Source organism: Lactuca virosa, chromosome 2 (assembly GCF_052849685.1).
Source record: "Lactuca virosa cultivar CGN04683 chromosome 2, Lactuca_virosa_CGN04683_v6, whole genome shotgun sequence".
In the NCBI taxonomy this organism is placed as follows: domain Eukaryota; kingdom Viridiplantae; phylum Streptophyta; class Magnoliopsida; order Asterales; family Asteraceae; genus Lactuca; species Lactuca virosa.
Window position 1 is genome coordinate 314,605,719 of NC_136427.1, and position 21,249 is coordinate 314,626,967.

Genomic DNA, 21,249 nt, shown 5'->3' on the forward strand with positions numbered 1-21,249 from the left:
GCAACCGACAACTAAGCGGCCCAAGTCTGTTGATCAGAGGGTTATAGCCTAGAGGCTAGAAGGGCCGCACCTGCAAGAAGTGCAGCAAGGGACATGAGGGACCATGTCGGTTAGGGTCGGCTTGCTACCCGTGTGGCAAGGAAGGGCATTTGGCAAAGGATTGCCCCAAAGGATTTCAGGTTTGTTTCAATTGCAACCAGACGGGTCATTTGAGGGTCGAGTTTCCTCAGCTTGCATCTAGGGCGGTTCAGACTCTGGCCCCCGCGACCTGCGTATTAATGATGATCAGCAGGGGAAGGCCTAGGCGCCGAGGGCTCGAGGGAGAGCATTTCAGTTGACAGCAGAGGAGGCCCGATGTATCATCCCAAAATTTAGAACCAAAGATTTCATTTTTAAATATGTAATTATAAAAACCACTAGTTTAAAAACATCAATAGTGTCATCCCATATCATAATAAAAATCAATATGTCAATAACCAAAACATGTCATAAAAAAACAATATCAGAGTACGACTCCCAAGAATCTCATAATGCAGAAAACCATAGTGTGATGTGCTGCGATCATGCCGACTCCTTTCCTTTTGAAGAAGAAGTACTTAAAACCAAAACTGAAAACCGTAAACACGAAGCTTAGTGAGTTCTCCCATCATACCACATACCATACAACAAACATACTGCCGAGCATATCTGGGTGCTGGCCTCCCCTGCGGTCTATTGCAACCAGAAACTGCCGAGCATCTCTGGGTGCTGGCCTCCCCTTCGGTCTATTTCTACCGGAAACTTCCGAGCATATCTGGGTGCTGGCCTCCCCTTCGGTCTATTTCAACCGGAAACTGCCGAGCATATCTGGGTGCTCGCCTCCCTTTCGGTCTATTTCAACCGGAAACTGCCGAGCATATCTAGGTGTTGGCCTCCCTTTCGGTATATTTCAACCGGAAATTGGGTCTATTTCACCCCTACCACTACCACGTAATATCATAACACATAAGCACATAAATCGCAACAGATAGTGGCATACTAGACAATTATCACAAAGACAATCATCTTACTATAAACAACTACTAGTGGGTTGGCATTGGTGCCTTCGACTCACTCCTACCGGGAAGGTAACTCACCTGAATGCTGAATCTCATGGTAAGAAATCCTTGGTTGCAGCCCTGCCGACTCCCCGAGCTATCAATACCAAAATGTCACCCAATTAGCAATTAGGTTCCAAACCATGTTCCATAATCCTTACTTGGGGTGAAATGATCGTTTCACCCCTGGCCCAAAAAGATTCACAACCAAGGCCCAAAACTATCAAATCCATAAAAATCCATCAATGGCCTAATTTTCCAAATTGGGCCCAAACCCTTACATGCCTTTCCCTAAAACCCATTTACTTTTCTGAACCAATGATTTTCCAACGGCCCAAAGGTCCAAGCCCATTGGGCCCAATCAAGGCCTAACTAGATTGGGCTCACTAAGGCCCAATTCATCATCCAAGGCACATTAGGGCAAGCCCAACCAGAAGTCCATTACTCTAAAATCCTTAGTCCATTACTAGCCCAAACCAAAGGATAAGTCCAATACCAAGCTAGCCAACAATCAAAGAGCCCAAAACTTGCACAGGTGATGCTCACGTCGTGAGCACCTTATGCTCACGTCGTGAGGTCGTGGCTTTGGTCCAAAAACTTCCTCGAACACGCTCCCACGTTGTGTGGCTTCATTCCTCACGTCGTGAGTCCATATCTGACAAAAAAATGAGCATTAAGCTCCTAATCCATTAAGCTTTAACATGGGACGGTCTAGAAGGTCTTGCTTGACCCCAAGGACCATAAAAATCGAAGCTTTTCAGTCACATAAGTCCAATACATGACTTAAACACCAACTTAGGTCAAAATGAAGGAAAAAGGGCCAAGACTCAAACTTGGAGTCCAAAACCATGACTAAAGTCCAGATCTAGAACTTATAGGACTTAAGGTACCAACATAATCCATAAAGTTGCTAACTTTATGGATTCCATGCATGCTAACCAACATTACAAGCCATAAAATGCATGGAAACTTAGATCTAGCAAGAAAGGAAAGGAAAGGCATGAGCTTGAGGACTTACAAAGGTCCAAGAGCTCCTCAACTAGCTAATGATGAAGCCAAGATGCTAACAAATGCACCACCAATGATCTTCTTCTTCCTCAAAGGGATTTAAAGCTTCAAAATCTCTTGAATAACACCAAGAATGACCAAGGACTTCAATAGGGGCTGAGATTAGGGTTTCTAGAGGTCTTGGATGTGAAAGAGGCAGAAGAGAAGCAACCCTAATCATCTCATACCTTTAAATTCCCGAAAATAAGGGTTTTGGAGCATCAGGCGCTTCTCACGTTGTGAGCACTTCATACTCACGTCGTGAGCCTTAAATGAGCTTGGTCAACAAGTCAACGACCACTCACCCGAACCACTCCAACTTCAAACGACCATAACTTCTTTGTTTCAACTCCGTTTTTGACGAACTTTATATCCATGGAACGGTGACGAGAATCCCTACGCTTCTAGCCACTCAACCTTACCTAAAAACTTTCTGAACAAGAACCCAAAATCCCTAAAAGAACGAGATGTCAAATTACAATTATACCTTTGGCCTTTGAAGACACAATCGAACACTTGGATCACTTAAACCATGGAAGCTACATCCGAAATGGGCTAAATCCTTCCTTTCCAGAAGCTCTGAACCCCATGACCATTGCTGATTGGACTGTAGCCCCAAGCAACGGAGCAAATCTGAAACTGAGTGTTACACCCGAGCAGCTCCAAACGTTGTGGCTGGTGTGTGTTCTTTATTATTTTACCGATTTATTTATGTTGCTTATATCCCTGATTGTGTAGGTACTTTTCTTGTGAATTATGTACCTGCGCTTGTGTTGTTTGACTCGAGTGCGAGTCGATCTTTTGTGTCATCATCCTCTTGTCATGGTTTTAGTATTGCACGATAGACCTTGTGCAGGCCCTTGAGAGTGTCTTTACCAGACGAGCATCTGTTCTTCGCTACCGATATCTACCAAGGTTGTGTGTTAGAGATCTTCGGTGTTGGTTATCCGATAGATCTTATCCCTATTGCGATGGGAGATGTGTGTGTGATCGTGGGTATGGATTGGTTGAGCTGGTTTGGGGCTCTGATTGACTGTGAGCGTCAAATGGTGATGGTTCGAGACCCTAGTTGGGGAGTGCTGACTATCTACGGTGAGGGTACTAGGTCGGGATTAGCCTTCTGTTCTGCCGCCAGGGCGAGATAGAGTTTGCAGCACGGGTATATGGGGTATCCAACATATGTAGTGGATACTCGGGTTGAGGAGAAGGGATCGACTTCCATTTATGATGTTCCTATGGTACGCGATTGTCATGATGTTTTTCTCGAGGAGTTACCGGGTGCGCCTCCTACGAGGCAAGTGGAGTTTTGGATCGATCTGATTATGGGTGCAGCGCCGATTGCCAAGTCACCGTACCGTCTTGCACCTCCTGATTTGCAGGAGTTATCCTCTCAGCTGCAGGAGCTGTTAGGAAAAGGGTTTATTCGGCCGAGCAGTTCTCATTGGAGAGCACCGATCCTTTTTGTCAAGAAGAAGGATGGTTCACACTGAATGTGCATCGATTACCGGGAGTTGAACAAGTTGATGGTGAAAAACCGTTATCCATTGCCGAGGATCGATGATCTCTTCGACCAGCTATAGGGGGCATCTTGGTTTTCTAAAATCTATTTGAGGTCCGACTACCATCAGACGATGGTGTAAGAGGAGGATATTTAGAAGACCTTCTTCCGAACTCGCTATGGGCATTACGATTTTGTGGTGATGACGTTTGGTCTCACCAATGCACCGACGGCGTTCATGGATCTCACGAACCGGGTGTGCAGGCCCATATTGGATTGATCGGTGATTGTATTCATCGATGACATTCTGGTCTATTCGAAGACCAAAGAGCAGCACGAGGAGCATTTACGCGAGATTCTTGGAGTTTTGAGGATGGAGAGGCTCTACGCCAAGTTCTCCAAGTACGACTTCTGGTTGCGCGAGGTTCAGTTTCTTGGACACATCATCAACCATATTGGTATCTTGGTCGAACCAGCTAAGATAGAGGTGGCGATGCAGTGGGAAGTGCCGAGATCTCCATATGCGTTTCGGAGCTTCCTCGGTTTGGCGGGATATTATCGGAGATTCATTAGAGATTTCTCCAAGATTTTTGTTCCTTTCACTAGGTTGACAAGGAAGGATGTTGTGTTTAGTTGGGGGCCTGATCAGCAAACATCATTTGAGACTCTCCGCAAGAGATTGTGTGAGGCGCTGGTATTTTCCCTCCCTGAGGGAGTTGAGGATTTTATAATCTTCTGTGGTGCATCCATTGCAGGGTTGAGTGTTGTGTTGATGCATATGGGGCATGTGATTGCATACACATCGAGGCAACTGAAGTATCCCACTCATGATTTGGAGTTGGGGCGGTGGTTTTCTACCTCAAGATTTAGTGCCACTATCTCTATGGTGTTCGGTGTACCATCTATACGGACCATAAGATCCTGAGATATCTTATGGATCAGCCTAACTTGAACATGAGGCAGAGGAGTGGTGGGATGTAGTGAAAGACTACGACTGTGAGATTCTATACCATCCGGGCAAGGAAAATGTGGTGGCCTATGCCTTGAGCCGGAGGGCGGTTAGTGCCCCGATTCAGGATGTGTGTATGAGGATGACGGCGATGAACCCAGTCTTGTAGATTATAAAAGAAGTGAAACCAGAGGCGATAAAGGAAGAAAATCGGAAAAGTGAGTAGGTGATCGGCCAAATTTCAGCCTTTGATATCGACAACCGAGGGCTTTTGACTCTTCATGGGCGGGTTTGGGTACCATATGCAGGTGGGGCCCGATGAATTTTGATGTAAGAGGCCCACAAGTCAAGATTTTCCATTCATCCAGGGGCTACCAAGATGTATCTCGACCTGAGGCATAGTTACTGGTGGCCATGTATGAAGAGAGATGTGGATTGGTTTGTGGAGCGATGTTTGACCTGCCGGAAGGTCAAGGCCGAGCACCAGTTCCCTCATGGCAAATTGCTGCCTTTGGAGGTTCCCCTATGCAAGTGGGAGCAGATCACCATGGATTTTATTACGAAGTTGCTGAAGACTGCGAAGGGTGTTGACGCTTTTTGGGTGATATTGGATCTTTTGACGAAGAGTGATCACTTTCTAGCCATTAGCGAGAGCTCTTCTGCAGAGAAGTTGGTTGAGATTTATGTTCGAGAGGTGGTGGCTCGGTAAGGAGTGCCGACTTCTATTGTGTTGGACCGGGATGTGCATTTTACTTCCAAGTCCTGGAAGAGGTTTCACGAGGAGTTGGGTACCCAGCTACACTTCAGTACTGCATATCATCCGCCGACTGATGGGCAGAGTGAACAGTCAATTCAGACGCTCGAGGATATGTTGCGTTTTTGTATCATTGACTTTGTTAGGAGTGGGGACTCCTATCCCCCATTGGCTGAGTTTTCTTATAACAACAGCCATCATGCCAGTATCGGCATGCCCCCCCTAGGACTGTTCACTATTCGGATAAAACCGAATTATCCAATTGGACAATTTGGATTGGACTATTTGGTTTCGGTATTCGGATTTTTGGATTGGTTTTCGACAAAACCGAATTATTATTTTGGATTTCGGATTGGTTTTGGTTTATAAAATAAGAACCGAATAGTCCAAAAAAACCGAATAAACATTTATTATTTATCTATTTATAATATATATCTATAGTTATTTATTAATTTTGTAATTTATTTTTTTAATAGGTTCAAAACGTTTCACACATTAAAAAAAACATTAAATAATTTGTTTTTCTCTCAAAAGTTTTCTATCTACAAGATATTTAACTATAATATATCTTCATATTAGTTGTTTATAAATTTCTAATCACAACTAAATAATTTGTTTTTGCTTCTTGTGTAAAGTTGGGAAATATTATATTTATATGTCGTTTTAAAATGTTTCGGTTTTTGAAAACCGAATTATAAAAACCGATCCAACCGAATTGTAATTCATTCGGATCGGATCGGATTTGAATTTAGTTTGGACTATTCAGATCCATGTTTTGAAAACCAAAATCAATTTGGATTAACTTGATTGGATCGGATCAAACCGATCCATCCAAACGAACACCCCTACCCCCCCTCCCCCTTGAGCTTATGTATGGAAGGAGATGTCAGACTCCTATTTGTTGGGGCGAGGTTGGATAGAGGGTCATGGGGATCATGGAGGTAGTGCTCAAGACAACCGAGCATATACAATAAGTTAGAAAAAGATTATTGACGGCTCAGAGCCACCAAAAGAGTTATACGATTCGGCAAAACTCTGAGCTAGAGTTCCAGGTGGGAGATTTGGTGCTTCTGAAGGTGTCATTCTGGAAGGGTGTTATCCACTTCAAGAAGCGGGGTAAGCTGGGCCCTAGGTTTGTTGTCCCTTTCCGAGTTTTGGCTCATGTGGGTAAAGTGGCTTACCGGTTGGAGTTGCCGGAGGAGTTGAGGCAGATTCACGATACCTTCCACGTCTCCCAGTTGAGGAAGTGTATCGATGACGAGACAGATGTGGTCCCTTTGGAGGACATCCAGGTCGATGATCACCTAAATTACGTTGAGAAGCCCGTGACAATTCTGGATCGACGAATGAAGACCTTAAGGAACAAGGTAGTAGACTTGGTCAAAGTTCAGTAGCAACACCAGAAAGGCTCAAAGTTGACATGGGAACCCAAGTATGAGATGCGTGAGCACTATCCTGAGCTGTTTCCCGAGGATAACTTCGAGGGCGAAGTCTGATTCTAGTGGGGGGAAAATTGTAACATCCTATTATCAGGTATTATCATTTTAGCTCTTAACTTTATCAAAGTTGCATAATTGGTCCTTGTAGTAAAAGTTTCGCATTTTTCCTGTACGCGAGACGCACTTGAGGGTACGCGTATCGTACTCGTGTGATGCGGGATCGCGGGTGTCCTGCTAGTACGCTGGGTGTACGTGTGGTACGTCGGGCGTACTAGCCCAGTCACTAAACCCTAATTTTAAGGGTTTCTCCATATTAAACAACCTTATACCTCCCTTGGACTATCCTTATCAGCTACCATTCCATCCTCAAAAGCTAATCTCGAGTCTAAGCTTGTTTGTGACAGTTTGGAAGCTTATTAAGTGATTTTGGTGCATATTGTTGAAAAAGGAGGCTAGAGAAGGAATTGTTGTTTGCAAGCTTGTAGATCCAGAAACAACTCCTCATTGTGCATCTTTTTCAAGTATGAAGTTTATACCTTGATGAGTTTCCTTTTGATCTCCATGGATGAATTTTATGAGCTTTTTGTCCCCAAGTTTGGACCTTTATGAGTTTGGAGCACTCCAGAGAATATTAGTTGTCCTTTCATGCATTTTAGGACTTGTAGATTCCTAAAAATAGTTGTTTGATCATTTCCTATGGCCCATGCATGAGTAAAGTGAGTTAGAGTATGATGGAAGTTAAAGTTTGTTGCATCGGGCCCTTTGTAGCCATGCAAAGGCTTAAAGTCGACGAATTTATAGATTAAGACGCCCTAGAATGGTCAGATACGAAGTTGGGTTAGATGTCTTAAGGGATTAAGACATAAAAGTTGGTAAAGTTGGATTAGACGGAGTACATCGGGCGTACTCCTGGCTACGCCCCGCATAGCCAGTTCCGTCCCCGACTGGTCGATGATCGAGTAGTACGCCCCGAGTAAGAGAGAGTACGCCCAACGTACGCGCTGGGTAGTTGACTTTTGACTTTTGGTCAAGATTTAGGGTTTTGGACCCTGGGAAGGGAAAAATGGTCTTTTTCCCTTAAAGGACTTAGTTGTAGGATTTGGACTTGCGAGTTGAGTTATGGACCTTAGTTATTAATTAGGGTTAATTATTTGGTGATTAGGCGGAGTCTAGTTCCGGCAGTTCGGGTGTGAGATTTATTTGTCGTCAGTATCAAGTGAGTCTCCTCACTTATTCTTACATGTGTGGTAGAATAGTTGTATTTGTGATGACCAGCTGGGTCTACTATTATTTCGTATTATGCTATTTATGTGTGACTGAGACTGCAGGTAGTCTCCAGGGTTGCTGATAACCCATAGGTCGTGCTGTTGCCCATTGGACTGCTGATAGTTCCCATGTTTGCTGATAACCCATAGTTGTTTATCTATGTGGTATCTTGGGGAACTCACTAAGCTTCGTTCTTATAATTGTTGATTTATGTGTTTCAGGTACTTTTGAGGGCCGCGGGAAGGCGAATGTTTGAATGTACACACTCGTTGGGAAAACTGTTACTGGAGCAGTTTGAGATACTCTGATATTTTGTGATGATGTTTGTTTGAGACAATTATGCTTTTGATGACTTGGGTTGTGAAACTTTATTTTGGTAAATTAAAAATGAAAAAAATGGTTTAAATTTGAGGTGTTACACATACATTCACATACAGTTATTTTATACATGATTTGATGTTTTGTATGTAAGTCAATCATCATTATTTGTTGATACATGAAAGTGAACATCTAGCAATCTGAAGCCAAGCCAGATCGAAGTCCTAGTACATTCCGAGGTTGATGAGTTCCGCAATGGAGCCTGTTCCAAAGTGCATACATATCCAAGAGACACATAGTTTTCCGTGCTATTTTGAGTCTGTATTAGCATTTAACGTTTCTTGTCCTTTAGAATTTGTTTTATTGTAAAGTTCATGGGACAAGATCGAGAAAATCCTGTGTTTCAGCTTTTTGACTTCTCGAATTTACATTCTCCATGCAGTCTTGTATTTTGTGTTTTTATCTCTCCTTGGCTATTTAAGGAGATGAGTTTTCCATGCATTGTAACCTTTTGAGCAATATTCTCATTCACATCAAATACTAAGTATCTTTCAAGTCAAAGCACCTTCTCCATCATTCTCAGTGTTCTTGAGTTATCTTTGCTTTGTTCATACTCATTTTATATCACTTGAATATTTTGTTGAATACTTTTTTGATCTTCTTACTTCGAGACAAGATTAGTTTTCCAGACTTGATTGGACCTAAATATTAGCAGCAGACATTGATCTTAAGTTAATTGAAGGTTTGAGTTTTCAAACCTTGTCCGCACACTAATTCTTGCACTTTCAATTGGTATTAGAGCCTAAGTGGTTGTCCTTTGAATCCGTAACAACAAATTATAATTGATCTGAGATTACCTTGGTATCTCAATCAATTCTGTGTTTAGGATAAAAGTTCATCTATATATCGCTTCTGCTCTAATACTTTAACTTCAATGGTTGCTCCTAATCAAACTCAACAAATGTATTCAATGCAAATAGCAAATAGCGTGGGTTGCCCAATGTGTGCCCCATTGCTAGTTGTTGAAGAGTATGATCACTAGAAAGTTAGAATGGAGAGATTTTTACTTGATAAGGAAAAAGGTGAAGAGATATGGAGATTTGTGAAAGAAGGTCCTCATGCTCCAGTAAGACAAATGGTCAGATATGTTGTTGCTACTCTCATGGGTCAAGAAGAAGAACGTCCAACACCTCTTACTGCATCAGACATTGAAAAGCTTCATACAGACCAGATTGCATTCTTAGAGATCGTGTTTGGTGTTCCTCCGTCTCTTTTTGACCACATTAAGTTGTGCAAATCTGCCAAAGATATTTGGGACACTCTTCAAGACTTGTTCGAAGGGTATGAAAACATGAAGGATAAATATTTGACTTCTTTCGTCCACGAATTTGATACCTTCACCATAATTCCTGATGAATCCGTAGCCTCTGCTTCGAATCGGTACATCATCGTTTTGAACAACATGACTGCACATGGTATAGTCAGAACTCTTCTCGAGTACAATATGAAGTTCATCAATTGCCTTGGAAAAGGATGGGGGAATGTCAAGTAATGTCTTCAGAGTAATGGGTCTCTAAAGAAACTGAAGCTCTATCAGCTATTTGACGAACTGCAAGGCCATGAATCTAACGTTAAGAGAACTGTCAGGAGGTCCTCTTACCTTAGTTAGTTGTGTTAACCCACTAATTCCGAGTCCATCTGTTTCGGATCCCTTTGGAAATACCCCACCTGTTTTGCCTGTTCAACCAACTCTTCCTACTCCACCTATCCCACTTGTTCTGAACCATTCATTTGAAGAAAATCTTGATCTCGATTTAGCTAATTCTAAACTTTGCTTCCAACAAGAATTCACACTTTTTTCTATGAAGTACAAACGTCCCTGGAATCCCAGTCAAAAAACTTATAAAAAATGATTTGAAGCCCCTTATCAAAGCAATCCTCAACCATTTCCTAAACATACTAAATATCCACCAGATTACCGTCCAAACATTCCAAATAACTCCTCGCAACCTCAGGATGTTATGAAACCAGTCAAATCCAAGATTACTTGGCACAAATGTGGTATCGGAAACCATTTTGCAAAAGACTGTTTGGCTGAATTTTCCTAAAAACCAAAGGTAAAGGACTCTGCCTACTATGCTCGCAAAGCCCAAGATCTGGCAAAAAGTGAAAAAACTTTTGTTACCACAGTGTCAAGAAATGTTGATGGGTCCTGCTCTTCTGGAGACGAGGATGAAGTGAGATCTGCAAGGAACATGTGTCTTATGACTAGAAAATCGATTGAGTGTGATGAAGCATACTGGTCTTCTAGTTTAGAAGAAGACGATGATGATGTTGATCCAAACTTTTGCTACATGGAAAAAATGATCCATCAGGTAGAAGCATCATCCAACAGGTAAAATCCATGATCACTGACAATAATTTTGATTTATCTGTTTGTAAACCTTATCTAACTCAAATTCAATCAGATATGTCAGTTATTCATAGATCCTATGAGTCTGCCATAGAAGTTAGTGAGAAGCTGGATAGTGAATTCTCGTCTTAGATTACGTTTTGAAGACCACGAGCTTAAGATTGAGTCTTTAGAAAGGGAACTTGTAATGTCTCAGGATGAATGTATTATTTTTAAAGACAAATGTGAAATTACTTTCAGTGAAAGAAACATCCTAGTTACTGATAAAAAAACATCTTAATGCCAAGATTGATGCTTTGCATAACTCTATTGATATTATTGAAGCAAATGAACGGATGACACATAATTTTTGTCACCCATGGTCCAAAGCATCAGGTCTCGGAAGAGAGTTTCTGAAACCTGATGCTCGTCCCTTGAAGGAACTTTAAAATCTAACGTTTATGGGAGACATTCCGAACCGTACTCGTTCGAATACCCCTGTCTTACCATTGTCGCCGCTTCCTGAGACTTCAAACCAGTTCCAATCTATGATTTCTGAGTTGAAATATATGATTGTTAAATGTATTGACTCCACTCCTCTTCTTCCTATGATATCCCTGGACCTGAATCAATCTTCAGAATCATTCCCTGATACCGACTGTGTCACACCCCCAAACCAGACGACGGAAACGTCCGGGGGTGGATGACTTCATTTGTAGTATCACAACACATGCATCATAGTAATCAAAGTACAAACAACCATTGTATTTAAAAAGTGTAAGTATTTACATGTGTTCCATCGTTGTTTATTGAAACCAAAATAGTTATACAAAAGAAGAAGACATGACTCAAAATAGCTCCATCTTCTCAAAAGCTCGGGGAGTACCTGTCTACTGATTCCCTGAGAATACAAGTAATTTGAAAAGAGAGTATCAACATAAAGTTGAGTGAGTGCATAAGTATTTATGTTTGAAAGTATGTTTCTGTTTCTTGAATATGTAAACTGTTCCCAGAAAATCCTATATTTTCTGTTGTATATGAAAAGTAGTTTTAATCTCATAAAATCGTTCTATTTGTAAACCAATGTTCTGTATTTGTATTCCTTTATGTGAAACTTGTAACTGTGAGTGTGCCTGGTTCCACCAGCTGTTATTGTAAACTGTAATGTAATACTGTAAATTGTATCTTGTAAAACTAGTACTTTGAAAATGTACTTATGTTTAGTTAATTATACACTAACGTATTGTTAATATCTTTTTAATGAGTTATTATAACCACACTGACTAGATGGACTTACCCAACACTATGAATGCGTTAAAGCTGTTGATAACAACTGTCACTCGTAGGCGTGTATGCCTGACTCTAGCTAGCAGTCTGAGTGCAGGGTTGTCAATCCCAATATAGATCTATACACACATTTTTTCGATCCCTGACTGGAGATTCTGGTTATAATGTCAGGACTTTAACTATATTGTTTAAATGAATTAAACAACCTGAATGATTGACAGTATGCCTCTGAATTAGTATATGAAAAATGTATACTCTTGATTAGTTTTGAATCAAACCTTTATTTTTGTAAAACAGTGTACTTTAGTATACTTGAATCGTGAAATAATGTTCTATGAATCATAAATTATACCTATTATAATTTATATGTATTTTCTGAATTGATACTAACTGTTCATGAATGCAACCCCTTGCTCAACTTGTTACAAAGGGTATCTAAACTGAATGAAATAACTTTTATATTTATATACATGTACAAATATATATATATATATATATATATATATATATATATATAAGTAAAATTTAAATGACATTCAGACAAATAACTGATACTTATAATCCCACATCCAAACAAGGAAAAGGAACCAAAGTGAGTTATAAGTCCTAAACCTTTTAAATCTTATATATATATATATATATATATATATATATATATATATATATATATATATATGATTTTTGGGGAAAAACAAAAGTTTATAAAATCATTTAAAAGAAGTTTAATATTTTGAAACACTTTTGGTGACTTGATGTCATTTTAACACAATCTTTGAAAACCATTTGATTTGATGATAACTGAAATCCATTTTGATAAGATATTTGAAACCATTTGTTTATAACACAAAATCATTGTGTTAGACTTGTATTCCCCCCTTAAAACAGTAAAAACTATGAAAATACGGGGGTATGAACTCACCTTTTGGAGGGTGATTCAAATGATGATTCGGTATAGGATGTTTAGTTCCACAAGTGAAATCCCGCAACTAAACAAGTCCTATATAGTGATTTGTATAGCATATATGTATCCAATTAGCTAAACTAATCATAGGAATGATTAGAAATCGGACTAATTTGTAAGTATAACATACAAATTGAAATGTTTGAAGCTAGATTGGAGGCTGAAATGGGTTTACGGCCAGGAGCTTACGGCCAGGAGATTTTACGACCAGGAGAGTTTACGGCCAGGTGTTCTTGAAGGATGAAGAACACTTGATGATCCTAGACCAGATTCTAAGAAGATTCAAAGGTTCTGAGGTGCTTGTTCTTCGTGTTCTTCACGTGTTCTTCTCGTTCTTCATGAAAACTAGTGAAATCAATGGATTTTAGCCTAATAAATGAAGATGGAAGAGTGTTCTTGAAGTGATAACAAGATCAGGAATTGATACCAGTTAGATATTGTGATGAACTAATGTTTAACACTTGAATAAGATGAACAAGGATGATCTTGGTGTGTTCTTGAGGAGATATGATGTTCTTGGTGGATGATACTTGAGAGAAAAAGCTTGAAATCTCAAGTGGAAGTGAGGAAATGAAGTAAAAACTAGTTGGACCATATAATATATATATATATATATATATATATATATATATATATATATATATGCGAGGGTTCACGGTCCGAGGGTTTACGGCCGTGAACCTCGTTTACGGTCCGAGCTCGGCTAGAGTTTACGACCGAGAACGTGCCCCAATGCGATAAGGTTCGGTTTCCGAGGCGATAAGATCCGAGGTGTGTGCGGCTGCGAGGGTTCACGGTCCGAGGAGTATACGGCCGTAAACCCTTTGCGGCCCGAAGTGTTTGCGGTCCGAAGTAAGGGAATAAGATGCGAAGGTTCTCGGTTTTTAAGCATTTTCCTTCTAAATTCAATTGTAATTATTTTAAGGATTTTAACAAGTAAAGATTATTATTATAACCTAAATAAAAACCCAAACAATAAAAAGGACCTTAGTTGACCCTCGTTTGACTTTACAAGACAGAAAATAACGGGATGTTACATTATCCCCCCGTTAGAGAGAATTTCGTCCTGAAATTTGGATTAAAGAGATACATAAGGACTAGGGAAAAAGATGTGGATACTTCTGTTGCATTTGATCCTCCCACTCCCATGTGAATTCAGGTCCCCGTTTTGCATTCCAGCGAACCTTCACTATCGGGATACGACTTTGTTTGGTTCTCTTTACTTCCCTATCTAAAATCTCTACGGGTTCTTTCACGAAGTTGAGATTCTCGTTTACCTCGATTTCATCGAGTGGGATAACAAGAGTCTCGTCGGATAAACACTTTTTCAAGTTAGAGACGTGGAAGACAGGATGTATGTTACTTAGTTCTTGGGGTAGTTAGAGTTTGTAAGCTACTGTACCGATTCTAGCAAGAAGCTCGAATGGTCCTATGTACCTTGGATTCAGCTTGTCACGTTTTCCAAAGCCTATCATGCCCTTCCAGGGTGAGACCTTCAACATGATGCGGTCACCAACCTGGAATTCCAAAGGTTTTCTTCTTTTGTCAGCGTAGCTTTTCTGTCTATCTCTGGAAGCTTTAAGTCGCTCCCTGATTTGTACGACTTTATCCGTAGTTTCGCGAATGATTTCCGGACCAGTAAGAGTACTGTCAGGAACTTGACCTCTAGCTAGCTGCGTGTCACCCACTTTAGCCCAGTACAGAGGTGATCTGCACTTGCGGCCATAGAGGGCTTCGAAAGGAGCAGCCTTTATGCTAGTGTGATAACTGTTGTTGTAAGAGAATTCAACAAGGGGTAAATGAGAATCCCATGCCTTTCCAAAGTCTATCACGCAAGCTCGCAACATGTCTTCCAAAGTTTGAATCGTCCTCTCACTTTGTCATTCAGTTTGTGGATGGTAGGCTGTACTCATGTCCAACCTAGTTCCCAAAGATTTTTGTAAAGACTGCCAGAAACGAGAAGTGAATCTACTATCTCGGTCTGAAATAATAGATATTGGCACACCATGCAGTCTAACGATCTCTTTGAGGTAAGTTCTCGTTAGTTTCTCCATCTTGGCTGTTTCTTTTATTGGTAAGAAGTGTGCGGATTTGGTCAATCTATCGACGATCACCCAAATAGTATCATAACCACCCGATGTCTTGGGTAACTTAGTTATGAAATCCATTGTAATCCGCTCCCACTTCCATTCAGGGATTTCAGGTTGTTGCAATAAACCTGAAGGTTTCTGGTACTCTACCTTGACTTTGGCACAAGTAAGGCACTTGCCCACAAAGGTAGCGATTTCAGCCTTCATGTTAGGCCACCAGTAAAGTTTCTTCAGGTCGAGATACATCTTGTCTGAACCTGTATGAATGGAGTATCGGGTTTTGTGTGCTTCATTCATAACCACGTCTCTGTACCCACCGAACTTTGGTGTCAAGATCCGGTTCATGAAACAGTAGACTCCATCATCCCTGACTTCGAAGTTCTTATCCATTCCTCTCAGGGTTTTATCTGTCACGTTTTCGGGTTTTAAGGCCTCGAGTTGAGCCTCTCTGATCTGTGTGGACAGATGTGAATGGATTGTCATGGTCAACGAATTTACTCGGCGTCCCGAGTATTCTTTTCTGCTAAGGGCGTCAGCTACTACGTTGGCCTTACCGGGGTGATAACGAATTTCACATTCATAGTCGTTCAGTAGCTCCACCCATCGTCGTTGCCTCATGTTGAGTTCTTTCTGATCAAAGATATGTTGAAGGCTTTTATGATCAGTAAAGATTGTGCACTTTGTACCATACAGGTAATGCCTCCAAATCTTCATGGAAAAAACCACTGCTCCTAGTTCAAGGTCCTGTGTTGTGTAGTTGACCTCATGTGTCTTAAGTTGTCTTGAGGCGTAGGATATAACCTTTCCTCTTTGCATAAGAACACATCCAAGCCCTTGATTAGAAGCATCACAGTACACTACAAAATCCTATGTCCCTTCAGGAAGAGACAGGATCGGTGCGCTGCACAGAGTTCGCTTCAGCGTTTGGAATGCTGTTTTTTGTTTCTCTCCCCAGCTAAAAGTTACACCCTTTTGCGTCAGGGTGGTAAGAGGTTTAGCAACTTGGGAGAAATTCTGGATGAATCTGCGATACTAGCCAGCAAGACCTAAGAATTGACGGATTTCTATAGGTGTTTTGGGTGCTGGCCAGTTCTCAATTGCCTTGATTTTGGAAGGGTCCACGTGTATTCCTTCTGAACTGACCACGTGACCTAGGAAATCAACCTTCCTGATCCAAAACTCGCACTTTGAGAACTTCGCATAGAGTTTCTCTGTTCTAAGAATTTGCAATACTTGACGAAGATGTTGGCCATGTTCCTCTTCACTTCTTGAGTAGATAAGGATGTCATCAATGAAGACTATGACGAATTTGTCCAGGAATGGACGACACACTCTATTCATTAGGTCCATGAACATAGCATGTGCATTCGTCAATCCCAATGGAATCACTACAAACTCGTAATGACCATAACGAGTTCTGAACGTGGTTTTGGGAATGTCCTCCTCCAAAATCCGCAACTGGTGATACCCGGATCTTAAGTCTATTTTTGAGAAGTAGCTTGCACCTTGAAGTTGGTCGAACAGATCGTCAATGCGAGGCAGAGGATATCGATTCTTGATGGTAAGTTTATTCAGCTCACGGAAGTCTATGCACATACTGAATGATTCATCCTTCTTCTTCGCGAACAAAACCGGTGCTACCCAAGGTGAGATGCTTGGTCTTATGAAACCTTTGCTACGGAGTTCGTTAAGCTGGCTAGATAATTCCTGCATCTCAGAAGGTGCAAGACGATAGGGGGATTTGGCTACAGGGGTAGCCACAGGGATTAAGTCGATTCTGAATTCGAGTTGTCGTTCGGGAGGCACTCCTGGAAGATCGTCGGGAAAGTTGCAGACCTCAGGAATGCTCGCGATGTCTTTCACTTCTTGCTTTTTGTCTACCACGTGAGCTAAGAAAGCACAGTACTCTTTGCGAAGGTACTTCTATACCTTGATGCAAGAAATGATCTGAAGGTTCGTTCCGGGTTTGTCGTCGTAGATAATAAGAGTTTCGTTAGTTGGGAAGTTCAGGCGAATGGCTTTTTCATAGCATAGGATGTCAGCATGGTTAGGGCACAACCACTCCATACCTATTATGACGTCGAAACTTTTGGTAGAGACCGACATAAGGTCTATTGGGAACGAAAAGTTATTCAAGGTAAGAGTACATCCTATGTATATATCGTTGGTGGATTCGGATTTCCCGTTATCCATTTCTACTGTGAAAGTTTCATTTAGTGGTTGGGAGTTTTGATTTAGCAAGTGTTTGAAATTATGGCTCACAAAGCTCTTCTCAGCACCACAATCAAATAGAATGCATGCATAAGTGTTGTTGAGAAGAAACGTACCCGTGACCACCGTAGGGTCTGCCACCGCTTCTTCGTGACCTAAAGCTAAAATCCTCCCAACTCCACCGGCATTTCCAGCTTTTGGACAATCTCTCTTGAAATGCCCCACATCACCGCATTCATAGCATGCTTGACCTACTCCAACGGCAGGTACTTGGTTAATCGGCTGGAGTGATGATCTACATAATCGGGAAGTATGCCCTTTTCTGTTGCAGTTACGACACTGTATTTCCCAGCAATTTCCATTGTGGTGAAAATTGCACTTGTTTCACTTAGGGAGATTACTAGCATAAGGATTAGCTGGTGCAGGGTTAGCAGGAACAGCAGTAGGTACAGTAGTAGCATGGACTGCCACTAGTTGTTGCTTTTTCGAAGGTTCTTGTGAAAACTTGCCCTTCCTCTTATTCCAACCTCTCTTCTTGCTATTGTTGTTGTTGTTGTTTCCTTTCGGTTGTTCTGGTGCAGCAACCACTGAGTTTTGACGGGCTCCGTGATTTATAAGAGACTGTGCCAACTCTTTGGCACTGTCAAAGGTAACAGGCCTTGAAGCAATGCCACTCGCCTGTGACATCCCCATTTTCACGGCCATAAAAGACCAATTTTGCTTATGCTTTGTTTAAAAATCAGAGTAATAATTTAAATAAAAGAGTTGCAGAATTTGTTCCCAAAACAAAATTTGATAAAGATTTATCAAAACATTTCCATTGAAATGTATTTCATTAAAAGACTCGGGATGTCATGTTCGTTACAGATCAAAAGCATAAACAGTACAACATAAGCCTTACTACATTATTTCGTATTTACTCGCCTATAATCTCTTATCTCTCATCCAAACATCTATGCTCATGTGCCACCACCTGTAATACAAGAAACTGAGTGGGTCAGGCTTGGGAGCCTGGTGAGCACATAGGACAAGTTGCTAGGAACACTGCTGTTCAGAAATCTTCAAAAGATTCCAAACAAAATTTTGGATGGAAAGTAAAAAAGTCTGAAAACACATCTGTAACATCTGTCAACACAGTGATTCCTACAACCTATTGGAAAACTATTGGTCCGAGAAAAGCAGTATCCAAACAACCTTTGGTTGAATACGATTTTTTGATAAATGAAAAGACCTTGACATTCTACTTCTTTCTAAAAAGATATCGGAACAAGCCTTCTAAGATGCTAGTTGATCAAAAGACCAAATCCAAGTCCAAATCTCATGCCAAAGTCCCTAAGTCTAACTCGGAGCCTAAAAACTCCAAAACTCACTGATTTTGCAGGCACTTTATGCTTCAGAACACGATACAATATGGTATATTGATAGAGCTTGTTCCATGCACATGACTGGGCAAAAAGACTTTCTGCGTGATCTGAAGCTCGATCCTAATGCTAGTTACGTGACATATGGAAACAATTCAAAATCACAAATTCCAGGTTATGGCATCTTGACCAACAAAAATTTCTCTGTCTCTAATGTAGCATATGTGGCTGATCTCAAGCATAACCAAAGAGTTAAATTCAGCAAAAAGCATAGCTATGTTATGACAGAAGGCCGGAAAGAATGTATAATCTAATCTTATCACATTAAAAACATGTATCCATTAGACATCAACATGTTTATAGGAAAGCCTCAACTTTGTCTTATTTCAAAGATCGTTCCTGACGTAAGTTGGTTATGGCATCGGAGGCTCGCTCATCTCAAATTCCGATACATAAATGTGTTGGATTAGGTGTCTAAGCCATTAACTATAATTGGTATAAACTTGAATTGATGGTAGCATAGTCCTTTTGGGTTGCCCTCAAACCTGGAAAGTGAATAAGATGACTTTTAGAGAGAGAAGATTGATTTATTAATTTATTATTTGGTTAATAAATTAATTAGAAATCAAAATATAAGATTTTTTAATATATTATGAGAATAATATATTAATTAGAAATTGTAATATTTTATTAATAATTAATCAAAAATTAATTGGATTAATTTTGGGATTAATTTGATTAATTAAAAGTAGGAGGACTAAAGGTGACAATGTCCAATAATTGAGCATTGAGCAATTCTAGAACCTCCAATATGTGGTGGACGAATTCTAGATGCTTTCTAGGGTTTTCTTGGGCTCTAAGGGTGCCTTGGATGCCTTAGGGAGGAAGCTAAGGGATTAGGGTTATTTTGGAGATACCTGCCTTATCCAACACCTTCCCATCACCTATATAAACCCTCCTTAGGGTTGAATTTCGGCCATGCCTTCCTTCTAAGAGCTTTGGACGAAATTTTGGCTCCTTCCCTTTCTATCTCTATAGTTTTTCCTTGGTTGCTAGGGTTTGGGTGTGAGCCATTAGAGGCGCGACACTTGTGGCGCTTGCTACCAAAGTTTTTCAAGCATGGATTAAGATTGTTATTACTACATAACAATCAAAGGTATGTTTCATAACCCTAATTGTGTATTTTTATTATGTATTAGAGATATAGGGTTTATACATTGTTGTTGATATTGTATGTTCTATTAGAGAAAACATAGATCTTCATTAGGGTTGCATGCACACATAGGATTATTTGTTATGCCTAAAACTTATCAGTGGTATCAGAGCCTAGGTTTAGTTTTCTATTGAATTGATACTAATATGAATTTGAACAAGGAGAAGAATAACAAAATCGCCATTCTGTTCCGCCACCACAACGTGGTGCCTTTTGATTTTGCTCTGCCACGACGTGGTAATGTTTACCACGACGTGGTGGGCTGTCAGATCCTATTTTCAGATTTACTTGTCTAACTTGATTTATTTGGTTGTTATTTGGTAATTATCTTTTATTAATTCTGCCGTAATCCAAATTTTGGTAATCAAAGATAATTAAATAAGACCTAAATGTTAGGAGATAATTATAAATTAGATAATGATGAATTTATTTGATTATAATTATCTTTGTGGATGTTATTATTAATTTAATTTATTGATTAATTAAAGGATAATTAATAAATCCATAATTGGTTTAAATTTAATCAAATTTAAAGTTTAATTTATTAAAAGATTAAACCCTTGCTATTTTATATTGTTTTAAAATACACCCTTATATTATATGTAACATTAAAAGTTTAATATTACTATATATATATATATATATATATATATATATATATATATATATATATATATATATATATATAAGACAAGTCAGTCGAACCGCTAGTACGCCTCATTCACGAAGCCGATCTACAAGGGGAGTTTAACGAAGTGGCCTATAAAATGACCGTCATTGGGTATCCACTCTTACCTACCGCTCCCTTCATTGGTAGAGGGTTGTTATCCGAACGGGTTTGATAGGAAAATTAATTCTCATTAATAAGTATAATGAAATTATATAGTAACCAAATGTTTTTTTATAAAATTCTCAACCTTAGTTACTTTAGGTAAAATGTGAATTTGATGCTAATCCATAAATCCATGAAATTGCACATTTCACTTTATATAAGTCGTTAGTGGAGTGTGTGTAGTTAACCGACACACTAATATGGACTAATAAAGGGTGGCAATGGGTGTCTCGTAAATTATCGTTGATTAATTGAGCATGTGTGGCTAACCGACACATTGATTAGATGATAAATGACATCGAGAGTACCAAGCTAATTTGCATGGTTATTAACATTTCGTTTGTGATCCTCGGCATCCCAGTCACAAAGTGAGAGCATAATCGAGATTGAATATGCCACTGAATAGTTCAATGAATCTTAAAAGATCTAGGAGTTTCATAAGATTGAAATTGGTAAATGCTTTACCTACCTAAAATATATTCGAATTTGATTACGGCGTCCCTCATCAAAGTTCGAATCGAAAATATGGATCCTAGCCTTATTTTAAATTTTTTG